The sequence below is a fragment of the Schistocerca americana genome, chromosome 3 (assembly GCF_021461395.2).
Source record: "Schistocerca americana isolate TAMUIC-IGC-003095 chromosome 3, iqSchAmer2.1, whole genome shotgun sequence".
Classification (NCBI taxonomy): domain Eukaryota; kingdom Metazoa; phylum Arthropoda; class Insecta; order Orthoptera; family Acrididae; genus Schistocerca; species Schistocerca americana.
Window position 1 is genome coordinate 639,233,519 of NC_060121.1, and position 14,554 is coordinate 639,248,072.

General features: G+C 41.9%; 1 non-coding gene across 1 annotated transcript; it reads right to left on the reverse strand.

Annotated features, from left to right (window-relative positions):
- Positions 1-14,232: 14,232 nt before the first annotated feature.
- Positions 14,233-14,316, reverse strand: Trnal-cag. Its single transcript has one exon. It is a non-coding gene; the product is annotated as a tRNA-Leu (tRNA).
- Between the last annotated feature and the right edge of the window lie 238 nt (positions 14,317-14,554).

A 14,554-nucleotide genomic window follows, 5' to 3' on the forward strand; every position in this document is an offset into this window, starting at 1 on the left:
TTTCCACGTGTATTCCACGAAAAGGTACTGTGAGCTTTACTTTCGATAAGACAGCGCGACACGTGCAGCCCGGGTGTCTATAAATCCACGATTGGCTTGTCGATACAGTTCATGTGAACTCTGATCAGGTCCACACCACTTATTTTGTTGCTGACAAGTACGTGCCTTTACGTGAAATTTATGGATCCTCTTCACGTTGAAAGATTACTGCCGCGACATGGTTCTCAAGTCCCGTTTAGGCATTGTGATAATTCCGTTAGTATGGTGTCAATCGCAGAAGCAGAAATCAAATATACCAGTGTTCGAGTGTTCAACCTCTCACCGGACGTTGATGACAACTTTCTGAAAGACATATTGACTCCTTATGGTAACGTGAAAAACGTCCGTCGTGAACGCTGGTCTACGTTTGTGGAATCAGTGTCTCTGAATGATGGTGTCAGTGCATTACTACAAAGCACCCATTACAGGCGGCTGCCTGCTCATGGTGTCCGGCAATAGTGACAGTGACGACTACAGCGGCGGCGTCACTCTGGTGCCTTCTAGGCGACGACCTGCATTGCGACGCTGACTATTACGATGACTGCGATGTCAGATACGACTCTGAACTGGTGACGGCGCTGAGGGATACAGGCTCTGCGTCACTACAATGCCTCAAGATGGTCGATGATGACGAGCTGGCTGCCGGTTCGTAAATAAGGTTTCTTGCCACTGATGTTTGCGGTTCATCCTCCCCATTAGGTCATTGGAATATTCTGGTTTTGCTCGCTTGGTGTATTTGAACCAATTACCGCCCACGATGTAAAGACTATGGCGTGTGGCGATATGCTTCTTGTCATGTCCTTTGTGTTGCTTAACTCGGTGTTCTTCCCACCCAACTGCGCCATGGTACCATATGGCTGAGCTGCGCAACAAAATGTAACACACATACAACACCTGGTCCCCACAGGCCTTTACATTTCAATCGACTTCATTATTTAAAACTTCTTTCTTTAACTAATTGCTGTAATCATTCGACCCTCTGCAGTAGCAACGCCCAGAGTTAATCGTGATTTCGATCGTGTCACAGGTCGTGATGTAGGTCGTGACGGAATCTCTGCTCCACAATTTCATCATAGACTGAGTCACAGGGAGGGTGCTAATAGCTTCTGGGCAGCGATGGGATGTAATTCTGCGTGGTGTAGAGTTGACTGTGCTCCAACAGATGGGACGCCGTAGGCGACCGGCGCGAGAGACCTGGAACGAATCCGCGATTGCAACTGCCCGCCTGAGGTTTCTTGTCTTATTATTTCATCCCCCGCGCCACTTATGGGCTGGGGGTGGGCTGTCGGTGCTACAGGCAACCCACTCTCCAGCCAATCCAAAATATAAAATTAAATGAGACCAAAAACACAAAACGCATAGTGGAGATATCTACGCTCAGTTCACAGTTTTTCAAAGGTGAAATGTCAAATGGAAATTTTCAGATTCACGATATATGACTTCTTGACAAAGTTGGTAAAACAGTAATAATAAAAGGGAAACTCAGGTGGATAGTGCAAAATACAGTCGATGACAAAGACAGTTTGAGGGGTAGTGTGTTGTGTGCGTAGGGCAGGGGTTGCATGATGAAAGGAATGGTGATGAATGAAGAGGGAAAAGGAGAGAGGATTCCCGGAGAAATATAGGGGAGGATCCCATTGTCTGGGAGAGAGAAATCCTGCTAGAGCATACGCCACGGCTTAAACACACCGTGGTGGAGGAATATCTCGATGATCAAGTGATCCACGACCCGCGGACGTAAGGTAGTCCGTGACAGCAGCGTCGTCGTTGCTGCTGAGCGTGTTGCCTGTGTGCGACGATAGCGGCTCCTGGCGGTGCTTGTTAGGACTGAGCCTGTAAACAGAATGTTTACAATCAGTATCGAATACAAACGTAGGAAGTACTGGCGATAAGTGTAACTGTTTGTATCCGAAGTAGGAGCGCCTGCGAGAGTGGGGTGTGGCAACCCGCAGGGCGGAAATGTTGTGCCAAAATAGGAGTTGCAGGGGCCCTTCATTGTATATATTCCTGTAGCCTCCTCACTTTCACTGTTCTGAATCCGACGAACAGAACTCAGTCTCTGCTCTGTAACTGTCTACGTCTTTGGCAGATGTCGGATGTGGCGTGGTGCTTTTCCCGCCGATGGATGAGCTATGGGAGACCCCTCACCTGTTCCGATCTGTGTACCGGCCCAATACATACCCTTCTCTCTAAAGGAGAGGCCCACAGCAATCAATCGCAATTCCATTATTTCTCGTTATTCTTTGCAACTGCAATCAACCACCTCAGTTTCCTTCTGTCTATACACGTCTCAGTACATATGGTGACATGTACTGCCGCGAGTCTGCTGAATTTATTATTTTTTTTATTTATTTACTCGTCTAGTTCCGTAGGACCAAATTGAGGAGTAAATCTCCAAGATAAAGAAACGTGTCACTACATGAAATTTCAGCAGAAAAGAACTAACAGATAAAATTTTGTATTTATTAATCCAAAAAAGTCAAACCATAAGCTTAAGTAAACGCAACCAACAACATAACAAAGGAACCAGCTTAAATTTTCAAGGAACTCGTCGACAGAATAGAAGGAGTGACCCATGAAGAAACTATTCAATTTTGATTTAAAGCGCCTGATTACTGATAAGATTTTTGAATCTTTGTGGTAGCATACTGAAAACAGATGCAGCTGTATACAGCACACCTCCCTGCACAAGAGTTAAGTAAGTGCGATCCAAATGAAATTTGAGTTCTGCCTAGTGTTAACTGAGTGAAGTTTACTAATTCTTGGGAATAAACAGATATTGTTAACAAGAAACGACAGTAAAGGATATACACACCTCAAAAAAAGTTTTGCATCACCTCGGATTCGAGAATTCCCGAACCTGTACAGAAAATTGGAATAGAGATCAACATATACATCATTTTCGCCCTTTTTATTGCTCATGAAAACCACACATTGCATGTTATGCCACCATACAGCGAGACCTTCAGAGGTGGTGGTCCAGATTGCTGTACACACCGGAACCTCTAATACCCAGTAGTACGCCCTCTTTCATTGATGCGTGCGTGTATTCGTCGTGGCATACTATCTACAAGTTCATCAAGGCACTGTTGGTCCAGATTGTCCCACTCCTCTACAGCGATTCGGCGTAGATCCCTCAGAGTGGTTGGTGGGTCACGTCATTCGTAAACAGCCCGTTTGGATATATCTCAGGCATGTTCGATAGGGTTCATGTCTGGATAACATGCTGGCCACTCTAGTCAAGCGATGTCGTTATTCTGAAGGAAGTCATTCACAAGATGTGTACAATGGGGGCTCGAATTTTCGTACATGAAGACGAATGCCTCGCCAATATACTGTCGATTTGGTTGCACTATCTGTCGGAGGTAGGCATTCACGTATCGTTACGGCGCCTTCCATGAACACCAGCAGTATACGTCGACCCCACAGAGGAGTATTTCAGACCTCAGTCTTGGAAAGGAATTTTCCATGAGAGTTATATGATTTTCTGTAGAATGTAAGTTTTTTTTTTGTTGAGCAATGTTCAGAAAATGATTGTCAAAAGTGTAGATGTATCTCATTTTTCAGCAACGGAAACATTTGTACTGCTGACTGACTTTATATCGTCGACCTTATGCTGCTGACCAGATACTTGCTTCACAACAGACCATATGGTTTCAGTTTTGTTCTGTAAATTACCTGTGCTATTTGCGTACCACATACTCTTTGCCTCCCTAATAACATTTTAACTCAAATGAGCTGAAGATGACTATTTATAGCCGAAATCAAGTTTTGCAAGGATAATAAAAACTAATGGGCTTTCGACTGACGGATGTGTGCCTCTCGTTCCTTATAGTCTACGGTCGCTGTCTACAACGATTTCTTACGGAATCAAAGTACGTTGCTCCTTCATAAGTTGTTCTCTGCTCTGACATCAGTATTGCCTTCAATGCTTCTATCATACCATTATTTTCGTCGTCAGAAATGGTACTTCGCAGGTGTAATTAATTCTCGATTAATTACCAATGTATCGAGGGACTGATGACTTTACTGTTTAGTGCCTGAATTCGTAATGAACCAACCTACCGAGAAATAATTCTGATTCTGCAAACGAATTGTTGGCGTATTGGAAATGCACTGATTGGTACATTCAGTGGAATATATTGAAAACAGTACTGGAGTATAATGGTAGGACTAAAAGCACAAGATGGTCTATTGTAAACTTGGTGGACTACAGTGTCCATATTATGATTTCGCTTTTGCTATAGGCATCAGCTAGGAATTCAATTATGACAGGGTTCGTATAGGTGACATTGAGCCCAGTGCAGCTTTTGCTGATGCCGCAGACGCGGTTCTTGTTGCTGCCATCACGCTGGCTGGCTGAGGAGGAAATGGCGATAGAAGGAAATCATCCACGATGTGGCTGCGGATGCTGGTGGCGGATATGTTCTGGAGGTGGAACTGGCATGTGCCACGCCTTTCACTACGAGAACAGCGACTTGCCATTGTTTCCAGAGCGCGTAGTCCAACAAAGTTTTTCCGTCCCGAAGCAGCTGACAACACTGGGGAAAAAGCAGTGATATATTCTGCACCCCAGAAACATCCAGCAGTGTCTCATGTTGGAGACGGAACTTGTTAGTCTTATCTGCGGAATCTCTTTGAAGCAGCGTCCCCTGCTGAAGGAGTACATTTATTTAAACACAGAACAGAAAGTTCTCGCTACGTGTGATTTCGAAGAAAATTGGTGGCATATGCCAGTTCCACCTCCAGAACCTATCCGCCACTAGCATCCGTAGCCACATCATGGATGAATTCCTTCAATCGCCATTTCCTCCTCAGCCAGCCATTAGAACCCTTCAAATCGTAGACTTCCACTTCGTGTACCCTTGGACGCTGTTTGCATCCAGTTAAACAGTTAAAGAATGTAACTTAAATAATCAGATGGCCTGTACTTCTCCATACTCACTCGCACGTTATTAGCCTTGGCGTACTTGTGCATGTACTGGAAAAGTCCGCCACAAATCCCACATTGTAAGAGGGGCAGCATGCCAACCTTCGTCAGCAGTGTTTATTCCTAAGTCACTGGGAATCGTTGTTTTCATAACGAACCATCGAGCATTTGATGTGACGTGCAATGCCTTATTTTGAACAAACTGAAGTTCTTGGAGACCGGTAGAGGCGGCATGGTGCAGGCATGCAACATGACTAGTCGTATTATCGATCTATAAAGTAAGAGACAGTTTTCGCTGTTTAGGAAAGACCTTCTGTCTACTAAAGCATATATAAGGCAAGTAGTACACTGTGTTATTTGTTTGCCGTTTCAGTTACATATTTCTTAAAAGTAAGAAGTTTATCCAGGTGAGCTTCAAGATATTTGGCAGAATCAGTCCAAGGAATACCTGTCCATGAAATAACTTCATTGAGCAGCAGCAGTGGGGTATGTAAATACTTTTTCTTGTATGAAACGTAGCATAACTTTTGCCGACGTTTATCTTGATGTTCTGGAGTTGTCATGAATGTTCGGCCAGCTGTTGTCGTAGAAGCGTAGAGGTATATAACTGCCCTGTATTTAGCATCATTGTAACCACTTGTAATTGCTTCCAGCATACAACTACCGTGAATTCAGCATAGTTATAACGTTTGTAATTCCTTCCATTGCAAGTTGTTGTCGGTGAGCAATGTCCAAGTATATAACTGCTCTGGATTGAGCATCATTGTAACCACTTGTAATTGCTCCCGGTATGTAGCTACCCTGGGTTTAGCATCGTTATAACTTCTGTAATTGCTTCCATTAGCCGCAGCTACTATAATAGACGAATTGCGAACTGTTTATGTGAGGAGAACTGATTTTCCGTTGTATGTTTTACAGAGCCGAGGAATTATGTCCCATTCAGCTACTTTGTCACCTCAGTGTAATACATTCATGAACTTACTAAAAATAAAGTTTCGTTAGTAGCTAATTAAGTAAGTTCCTTAGGCTTCTGAAAGGTCTCTGGGGTCACTGACAGTATAGTTCTCTACACATTTGCAGAAACATGGCTGATGGACGCTATTCGTATGCGATTGTCAGGACACTCACAGATAGCGTGGCGAGAGCTACAGGAAGCGCGTCTGTGGCATCAGCAAAAGTTGTACTGGACTCAATGTCGCCTCATACCCTGCCATAATTGAATTCCAAGCTAATACTCATAGCAGAAGCAAAATCATAACATGGACACTGTAATTCACCATGTTTACAATAGACCATCTTGTGCTTTTAGTCCTACCAATACACTCCAGTACTGGTTTCGATATATTTACAACTTAATGAGCAATTCAATTTTCGGAAAAACCATGAAGAACATGTGAGAACATAACAGAATTCACTTTCTATATCGGTGGGATGTCCAAAGTGGAGCAAGAGATTACATTGCCAAGCCAATTTTCAAATGGACCACTGTCTTCGAAAAAGGAGAAGTAATTGTGGAGATGGGCCGACCGGAGTGGCACAGCGGTTCTAGGTGCTACAGTCTGGAACCGTGCGACCGCTACGTCCGCAGCTTCGAATCCTTCCTCGGGCATGGATGTGTGTGATGTCCTTAGGTTAGCTAGGTTTAAGTAGTCCTAAGTTCTAGTGGAATGAGGACTGTAGCAGATAAGTCCCATAGTGCTCAGAGCCATTTGAACCATTTTTTTAATTGTGGAGATGAGAAATTTGTCAGTACAGTTCACGATGGCTGCCTGTATCATTATGCGTGTTGTGGACGTTTCCAAATTTCTCATGTCCTGCTTTCACTATGACTCTGCAAAGTCAAACTTCTCCCACCCCATGCTACTGTTGATGGCTACAGACGATTTTACTTACTGGGTGAAAGGCTGCGATTCAAACGAAGGAACTAGCTACAGTCACGAAGAATTCGACACGTCTGCATATGTGGTCGATAATTCTTCCAAAATAACGCCGCAAAATAATGAAGATATCGGTGTAATGAAAAACGAGGCGAATGGTTCGCAGATTGTAGACTTTGTAGGGTTCAGATCTAATATCTTTGCATCCCGCAAAGATGCAGATGCCAACCAAATGCAAGTTATGGGTGTGCGCCGTGCGGCCTCAGAGGCTCTCACGATCGAAGATAGTGTTAATGAACAATAGCAACATGTTAGGGTAAGAGAATAAGGTGTTGTAGAAAATGTACATAATGAAATATTAGCTAATTTGTTATATCATTATTATTGTTTCCAAACTCTTCCACATTGGAGTTACTGTTTATAACAAACGAGAAATGCTCCCCCATGATTCACAAATCTCGAATGAAGAGGGCCATGCAATTGTAATTACTAGAAAGGATGATAATGGAGAGGAGTGGTAGCTTTAATGTTATCGGTCCATTCGGTTTAATGTGCAGCCATTGTTTCAGGGGTTTCCCGCCATTGCTATATCACGTGACCGGTCTCTAGATACGTCATGGCCTCGCACAATTGCTACACACACGGGTAGTGCCGGGGCTGGATGTTCCTCTGAATGATCTTCAGTATCACTCCCACAATTGCCTAAAGTGCGTGTGAAGTCTCCTGGTTGACCTTGGAGAATTCCCGGTGGTTTCCTTTGACGAGGGGAGTGGGGGTGATTTTGATTATAAGTCGCCCAGTGTGTAACACGACACCAGCAGTATAACCTAATTCGCCTCTCGTCTACTACAGAAAAATGCCGTTGCCAATGGCCATTTTATTTCGCTACAACATTTACAAAAGCAGTTTTAAATGCAGTTACCAGTTTCAACCAGCCAGTGATTGCAATTATACTGCTTGTAAATAAAAACGAAGAGGCATGAAGAGTGATTAAAGAATCTTTGAAACCTATGAAATATCTATCTCTGTAACGATAAAACTAACGGTGGCTGTTGCGGTGTCACAATAAATCTAGAACACAGATGGTAGAGATCAGCCATATCGTGTGTAGGTGAAGAGCAGTTGGCACGTGTTGGTGAAGTAGGACAGAGGCACTGATGAGTGGTGACACGGCAGACCTTCACTGCTTTAGATGACACTGTTGTTCTGCAGGAATTCCGTGGACTTGGAGCTTGGTGAGTACCGGTGCCGTATTTAATTACGTGATGAACAATGCATTTGTGAGAGGGCAATGCATACAGAATCTGCTTTGAAGAGCATTAATTCAGGGAAGCGTAAAGAGTAATCGAATTATGGAGGAGTGCACATGCAGATAATTTAGGCAAAGGTAGGCACCGACTCCATAAGGCTGAATCAAGGGGTCCTCGCTTTCGAGGATTTTAAATCCCGCCTCCTACAGCAAACTTCATCTTCTCTCGAAGCGGCGCTGCCCGGCGCCTATTTTCGCGACATTACGCTTGGAGCGGTTGGAGATGGGATCTTCCTTCTCGTGACACGCAGTAGACCGGAACTCGGTACACTATTGGCCACCTCTATCGGTTGTGTTGACAACAGTTTTTCTCCTCGAATCGCTGAAACGAGATGTAGTATGTGTACATGTTCATCTGACAGGTTCCCTTCAGGCCACTGTGTGAAGAACAGGTAAGTTATATATTATTTTGCATTTTCCTGGAGTTGGAAGGGCTTATGAGTCATTACTTTCAGCTGTCTCGCAGATCACCTTAAAATTGTGGAAGCACTGGCAAGCGTTGGTCATATTTTACCAGATATATGTTGTGTTTGTTTCCTGCTGCAGGCACCGACACACCCACTTTCATGTAGTTTCGTAACGAGCCCGGTGAACATATGTGTTTCTGGACAATTACCGTATTCCATCTTGGGAAACAGGTTCTGGCTCACTTTCGACGTTTCCGCAACGAGGTATGTTTGGTGTTTCGGAACATGTACCTATTTCTAAGTGCATGTGCCCCTCGTGGAGGATCAGTTACCAGTAGTTTACCCGTCTGGTGTTTGTACTGTACAATTTTTCTAGAGATTTTTGAATTTGTGGAAACTGAGTGAAATCTTGTATTGGTTTACTATATCAGTAACTGCATGATTCGCTTCGTGATCTCCTTCATGGGGAATGAATTGTACACGTCATTCGGGAGGAAACAGTTAGTCAGTCTAGCGTGCCTACTGCTAGATTGTTAAGTAACAGAAACTGAATGTGACTGTCTAAGTTAAGACCGGCTGCACCACTAAGTGCTAAACTGTCACTCGGTGTGTCCCTGTTTGGATTAACCTAGGACGTGTGGTTTATTAAAACTGTGCCCGAGCGAGCAGTGGCTTTTGGCAGGCAGTGATTTATTAACATTTAATGATCTTGTTATTTGTGTTCTTTCATGTCGTAGCAAGCCTTCAAGCCTGTTCAACGTTTTAGCTTCTGGAGGAAGCCGAGAAGGTTCTCAACATCCAATTAGATCAGTTTCAGTAAAAAGCTTTAAAGACGAATATCTATCTTTAGAAGACATTCTTGTCCATTTATGAGACGATGAGCGATAATACTATTTCAGAACACACTCAATGATAATCTGTTCTTTACGTCGAATAGTAATACTTGTGTTCTCGCTTTAGGTTAAGAGTCAGCTTGGGACTAGCATAGTGGGTGCACGAGCGTGTCTCCTAATTCATGGCAACCATTATTTATACGCCGGTGTTTCCTTTCCCAGTACGGAAAGACCAGTTATATATGTTCCGGAGGTAATCTGAAGCCTGCTTGTTTCAGATATAAGCTAAATGCCTTAACCACTAGTCGGTAAGGTAAGCTAAGGTGGCTTTGATATGTCGGCCGTGTATATGAAGTGTGGCTGTATGTACACGGCGAATTCTTAGGGTACTCCAGTGGATTGCAAGGGAGAAAGAACGCAAAAAGGCAATAAAGGGGATATGACTGGCTGTGCGATTTTTTAGTTTCAGTAGGTCACCAATACGTCACACGGAATCGAATATATTTTCTTCTCTAATGAACTGAAAATGAAGAAGAAAAATTTGTTCAGTATTATGAAGTACAACATTGTAATCGCACTGGAGCCACCTTATGTTGATATTTTCCATCCTGTTTACTTTTACACTCAACCATTAATGTTCGTACGTTGTGAACGGCTTAAACTGTATCAAAACATGAATATCATATCAGTATTCACAAGTGAGACCTATTCCTCTATAAGCTCTTGTTCTGTATACGGATCTGAGAATGACTGATACAGGTGAAGCCTGTAAAATAGTGCACTATTAATGCCACTCGGTTCTGAAGTAGATTAAAATGGTCCAGAAGTTCAAATGGAATAAGAGTAAAGTTGAGGAGCTTGTCGTAACCGGAATAATTGACATGAAAGTCACAATAAATATTGTAAAGGATTAGGTGTCATTAAATACTTTCATCTGTTCAGTGGCTGAAGGTGCTGGTAGAGAGTAGCGATGTCGGATTTCAGGAATAAGAGTGTTTGTGAGGTTTACACGGCTCACGATAGAAAAAAGTAAGTAAGGTAAACAGGCCACATCAGGAAAAGAACAAACAGTGTACTTTCAGGTGATGTGAACTTAAATGGTTTCTGCTCGCATGTTTCTCATACCTTCAGCTGTTATTGATTAGTGGACACTGGTGTTTGCACGGTTTCGTGGTGGGTAGGAGATGAGAAAAATTAACAAACACTGTGTGTGTATGTGTGTGTGTGTGTGTGTGTGTGTGTGTGTGTAAGTGTGTGTGATTGAGTGAGTGAGTGTGTGTGTGTGTGTGGGTGAGAGAGAGAGAGAAAAAAAGAAAGAGAAAGAGAGAAAGACAGGAAGATTAAAAAGAGACATGTGAACGGCATAAACATTTGATTTCTACTGTGGAGACACAGAGAAATGGAGGCACTTACTGGTGCTGTTACCTGGCAGAGATGCATCGACAATACCTCCACTCAAAGAGATGTCTTTACTCAAACGCTTGTTACACGTCCTTCAAAAGACGAAAAATATATATCGATTGCTTCACAATTAGTCTCAGGGAGATTTCGAAATATACAGTAACTCTCTGATAATTAATATGTGGATGTAAAATACAAATAAACAGGTCACGGGCTACCTAGATGAACTTAGGTGGTTCAGTATTGCTGTAGATGATTATCAGTGTTGGTAGATTACTGGAAGTCTGCAGTCTCGAAAGCAATTTCCACCAATGTGCAATCGCAAATGTAAAACTAAGTGACAGAAGGTTCTCGAACCAATAACTTCTTGTATCGTGAAAGGTTCATTGGAATACGTGTGATGTAGCAGTAATAAATTGTATTTCTCAGACGATATGAAAAATGTTAAGGTTGTCAAAGTTGCTAATGCCACATGCTAGAGGAAAAGGTGTAAACATCTTCGTTTTCAAGTTACAGATACTTTCTGTTGGGAGAATGCTAGATTTTTAATCTTCACTAACAACTATAACAAATTTGTCAATTATTTAATTTATAATTAAGATCTACAGTTTCTATACAAAAACAAAGATTCACGAAAAACTTGAAAACAAAAGCACAAAAATTCTAGGTAAAATATGTGCTCTATCCAAAAGTCACGAAACTCTTTGGTGCATGACAAATGTGGCCCATTTTTCTCTCCAAATGTCTTGAAAGAACATTTTATCACCAATGAATCAAGTTGTATAGCTGAAATCTGGCGTATGTCTGGTGTTGATTTCTAGATCATTATCTGTATGGTCAACTTATCTTTTTATGGCGTCCAGTGATGAGGCTGGTCCTTACAGTTTTGCGTCCCCATGTGGTGGTTCTCTTCTTACTGTTGGGGTCAGGATACATGACGAAGAGAGAAACTCCATTTGAAGTTCCGTTGAAATAATACGGTGTTTAAATGAAGGCCCATGTTTACAGCAACCACGCTTAAGCAAGATGGCTCCTGTCACTTTTGCAGACATAGGCGACTAAAGATGTCTTTCTCAGACTACCTTAACATGATGTGAATAGAAACAGTGGGATGCACAGGAAGGAATCTTCCAGAAACTTTCTATGCTGTCGTATCGGAAGACCAAATGAGGTATCGTTCAAGGATTTGATGGTCTGGGTTGGTAGCGAACCAATCTATCAGGGAAATTATGAATTTCCTAGTTGGTGAAATCGCCAGCTGTTTCCTCTATCACAAAAATCGGATATGGTGTTGAATTCGTTTACTTCGAACTTTATTTGTAAGTAAGAATCGCAACTGTGTTGCTTTAATTTAAGTGAATAGTAAGCTAATTTACAATCCCATAACAGTAACCAAAATTTCAGTCTTAAACTATCCTTTAATCTTACCTGTGTTTCGGCTAATTGGAGAATTTAAGAGCCGGCCGCGGTGGCCGTGCGGTTCTGGCGCTGCAGTCTGGAACCGCGGGACTGCTACGGTCGCAGGTTCGAATCCTGCCTCGGGCATGGGTGCGTGTGATGTGCTTAGGTTAGTTAGGTTTAAGTAGTTCTAAGTTCTAGGGGACTTATGACCTAAGATGTTGAGTCCCATAGTGCTCAGAGCCATTTGAACCATTTTTGAGAATTTAAGACTCCGCGTTTCGGAATTTGCGTGGTAAGTGGAAATAGAGACAGAACCCAGAAGATAATACTGCAATTGAAGTATGTGGAAAAAGTAAATAGTCATTTACTTTGTGTGCAATGTAAAATTTGTGCTTTTTCATTATTGTTGTTATTATAATAAATCTAGTGATAGATCACAAAGAATAAAAGACCTAACAATTAATTACCTACAAATATGAACATCTCAAAACCTAAGGGAATCCAGTACACTACATTATTTTAGTCATTGAGTATATAGAGCTGGCTGCACCATCTATATGCCTGTAACATCTATATACACAGTAACACGAATTGTATAATGTGCTCGATTCACTCAGGTCTGAAGATGATCATAACTGATCAGAATAAATTACCTGGTTAATAAAATTTTTTTGATCCATGACAGGATTTATAATAAAACAAATATTTCCTGTATCTCTGTGAAACTTTATTCTTAATACGTTACTATTCGTAAAATTTGTTGTTTAGAAGGTAATGGTTATGTTGATGTTTCTTTTGACAAAACAAGCCCAATTAGACAAGTTTATTTCAACAGGTGAGGAGTCATTTTTTAGTCAAGCATATGTTTTTCGAAGCCTCTTCGTTACTCTGGAGTACAACTTGTATATTGAGACAGATCATTTTTAACATGATGCCAGTTACTTAATTTAATGTTAAAGTGGAAACTTTTTTGCGAGTATTTTGGATGCGGCATCGGTTATTGTGCGAACTGATGTTTGTTCTACACTGAAAACCTTTGGCAGTTATATGAAATGGGTTTTCTTTTAATATTCTTACGTTTATTATAAAGCAATTTCACAGTGACATCCTGAAAGCAGGATTCTAAGCTACTGTAAAATGGATTGAATAGAATGTTTTTCAAATTTAAAAACAAAATTGATAATTTTGGAAAGAAATATGAAAATCAAATTCATAATGGGTTTTAGGTCTTGTGCTTAACTTTATACTTACAATTTCCTTTGCGATCTAACTCATGCTTTTATAATATTAAAGAGAAAATTTGATGTTTCCGCTCACCCCACTGAGAAAGGTGATTAAAACACAGATTTAATCTTTTTTTCGATTTATTGGTCTTTGGGGGGAAGATGGACACTTCAGAATCTGTTTTGGATCCAGGAGAATAAGAAACAAAATTTATGTGATTGAAATAAGTTTTATTCAACACAACTGCTAAAAATATTTCATGGCCTGTGTTTTTTAATTCTTTTTTCCGAATTAAAAATAGTTGTCCCTCTTATCCCACCTTTATTTACTGCCAGCAAGTGATACCGTATACAGTTGTGGCCACCAGTCTGCAGCACCTCCCATACCTCTTTGGGGAGGGGGGGCTGGCCGGAGTGGCCATGCGGTTCTAGGCGCTACAGTCTGGAGCCGAGCGACCGCTACGGTTGCAGGTTCTAATCCTGCCTCGGGCATGGATGTGTGTGATATCCTTAGGTTAGTTAGGTTTAATTAGTTCTAAGTTCTAGGCGACTGATGACCTCAGAAGTTAAGTCGCATAGTGCTCAGAGCCATTTGAACCATTTGGGGAGGGGTGTTCTTTTTAACATGTGTGCCCATCTCTCAGACATCTCCTCTAATTATATTTAAGCTATAATACGTACCTATCATTCGTATGAAGTATAATGTTTTTTGAAGTTTGTGAAATTATAACATTTGATATTTAAAATAGTACTATACAACTTCTTGAGACATAAGCAGAGACCCGCGCTAGGCAAGCAGAAAGAAAAAATTTTGTCAGAAGTGGGATTCGAACCCACGCCCACAGAAGTGGACTGCGACCTGAACGCAGCGCCTTAGACCGCTCGGCCATCCTGACATGATTTCGTAAACTTGTTGCGGTTTGTATTTCTGTCGTGTATTTGCGTCACTGAGGAATGTGGCATACGGAGGGGAGCTGTGAGTAACGGTACAGCCGACCTCGCAGGCGTTCCCCACCGCTTACTACTGCGCCGCTCTTGGTTTTTTTCCCTGAAAAACTTACCAGCCAATTTTTAAAATACGAGACAGTAAAACAAACGGGTAACACGAAATTTTGGGACAAATACATTTTCTTT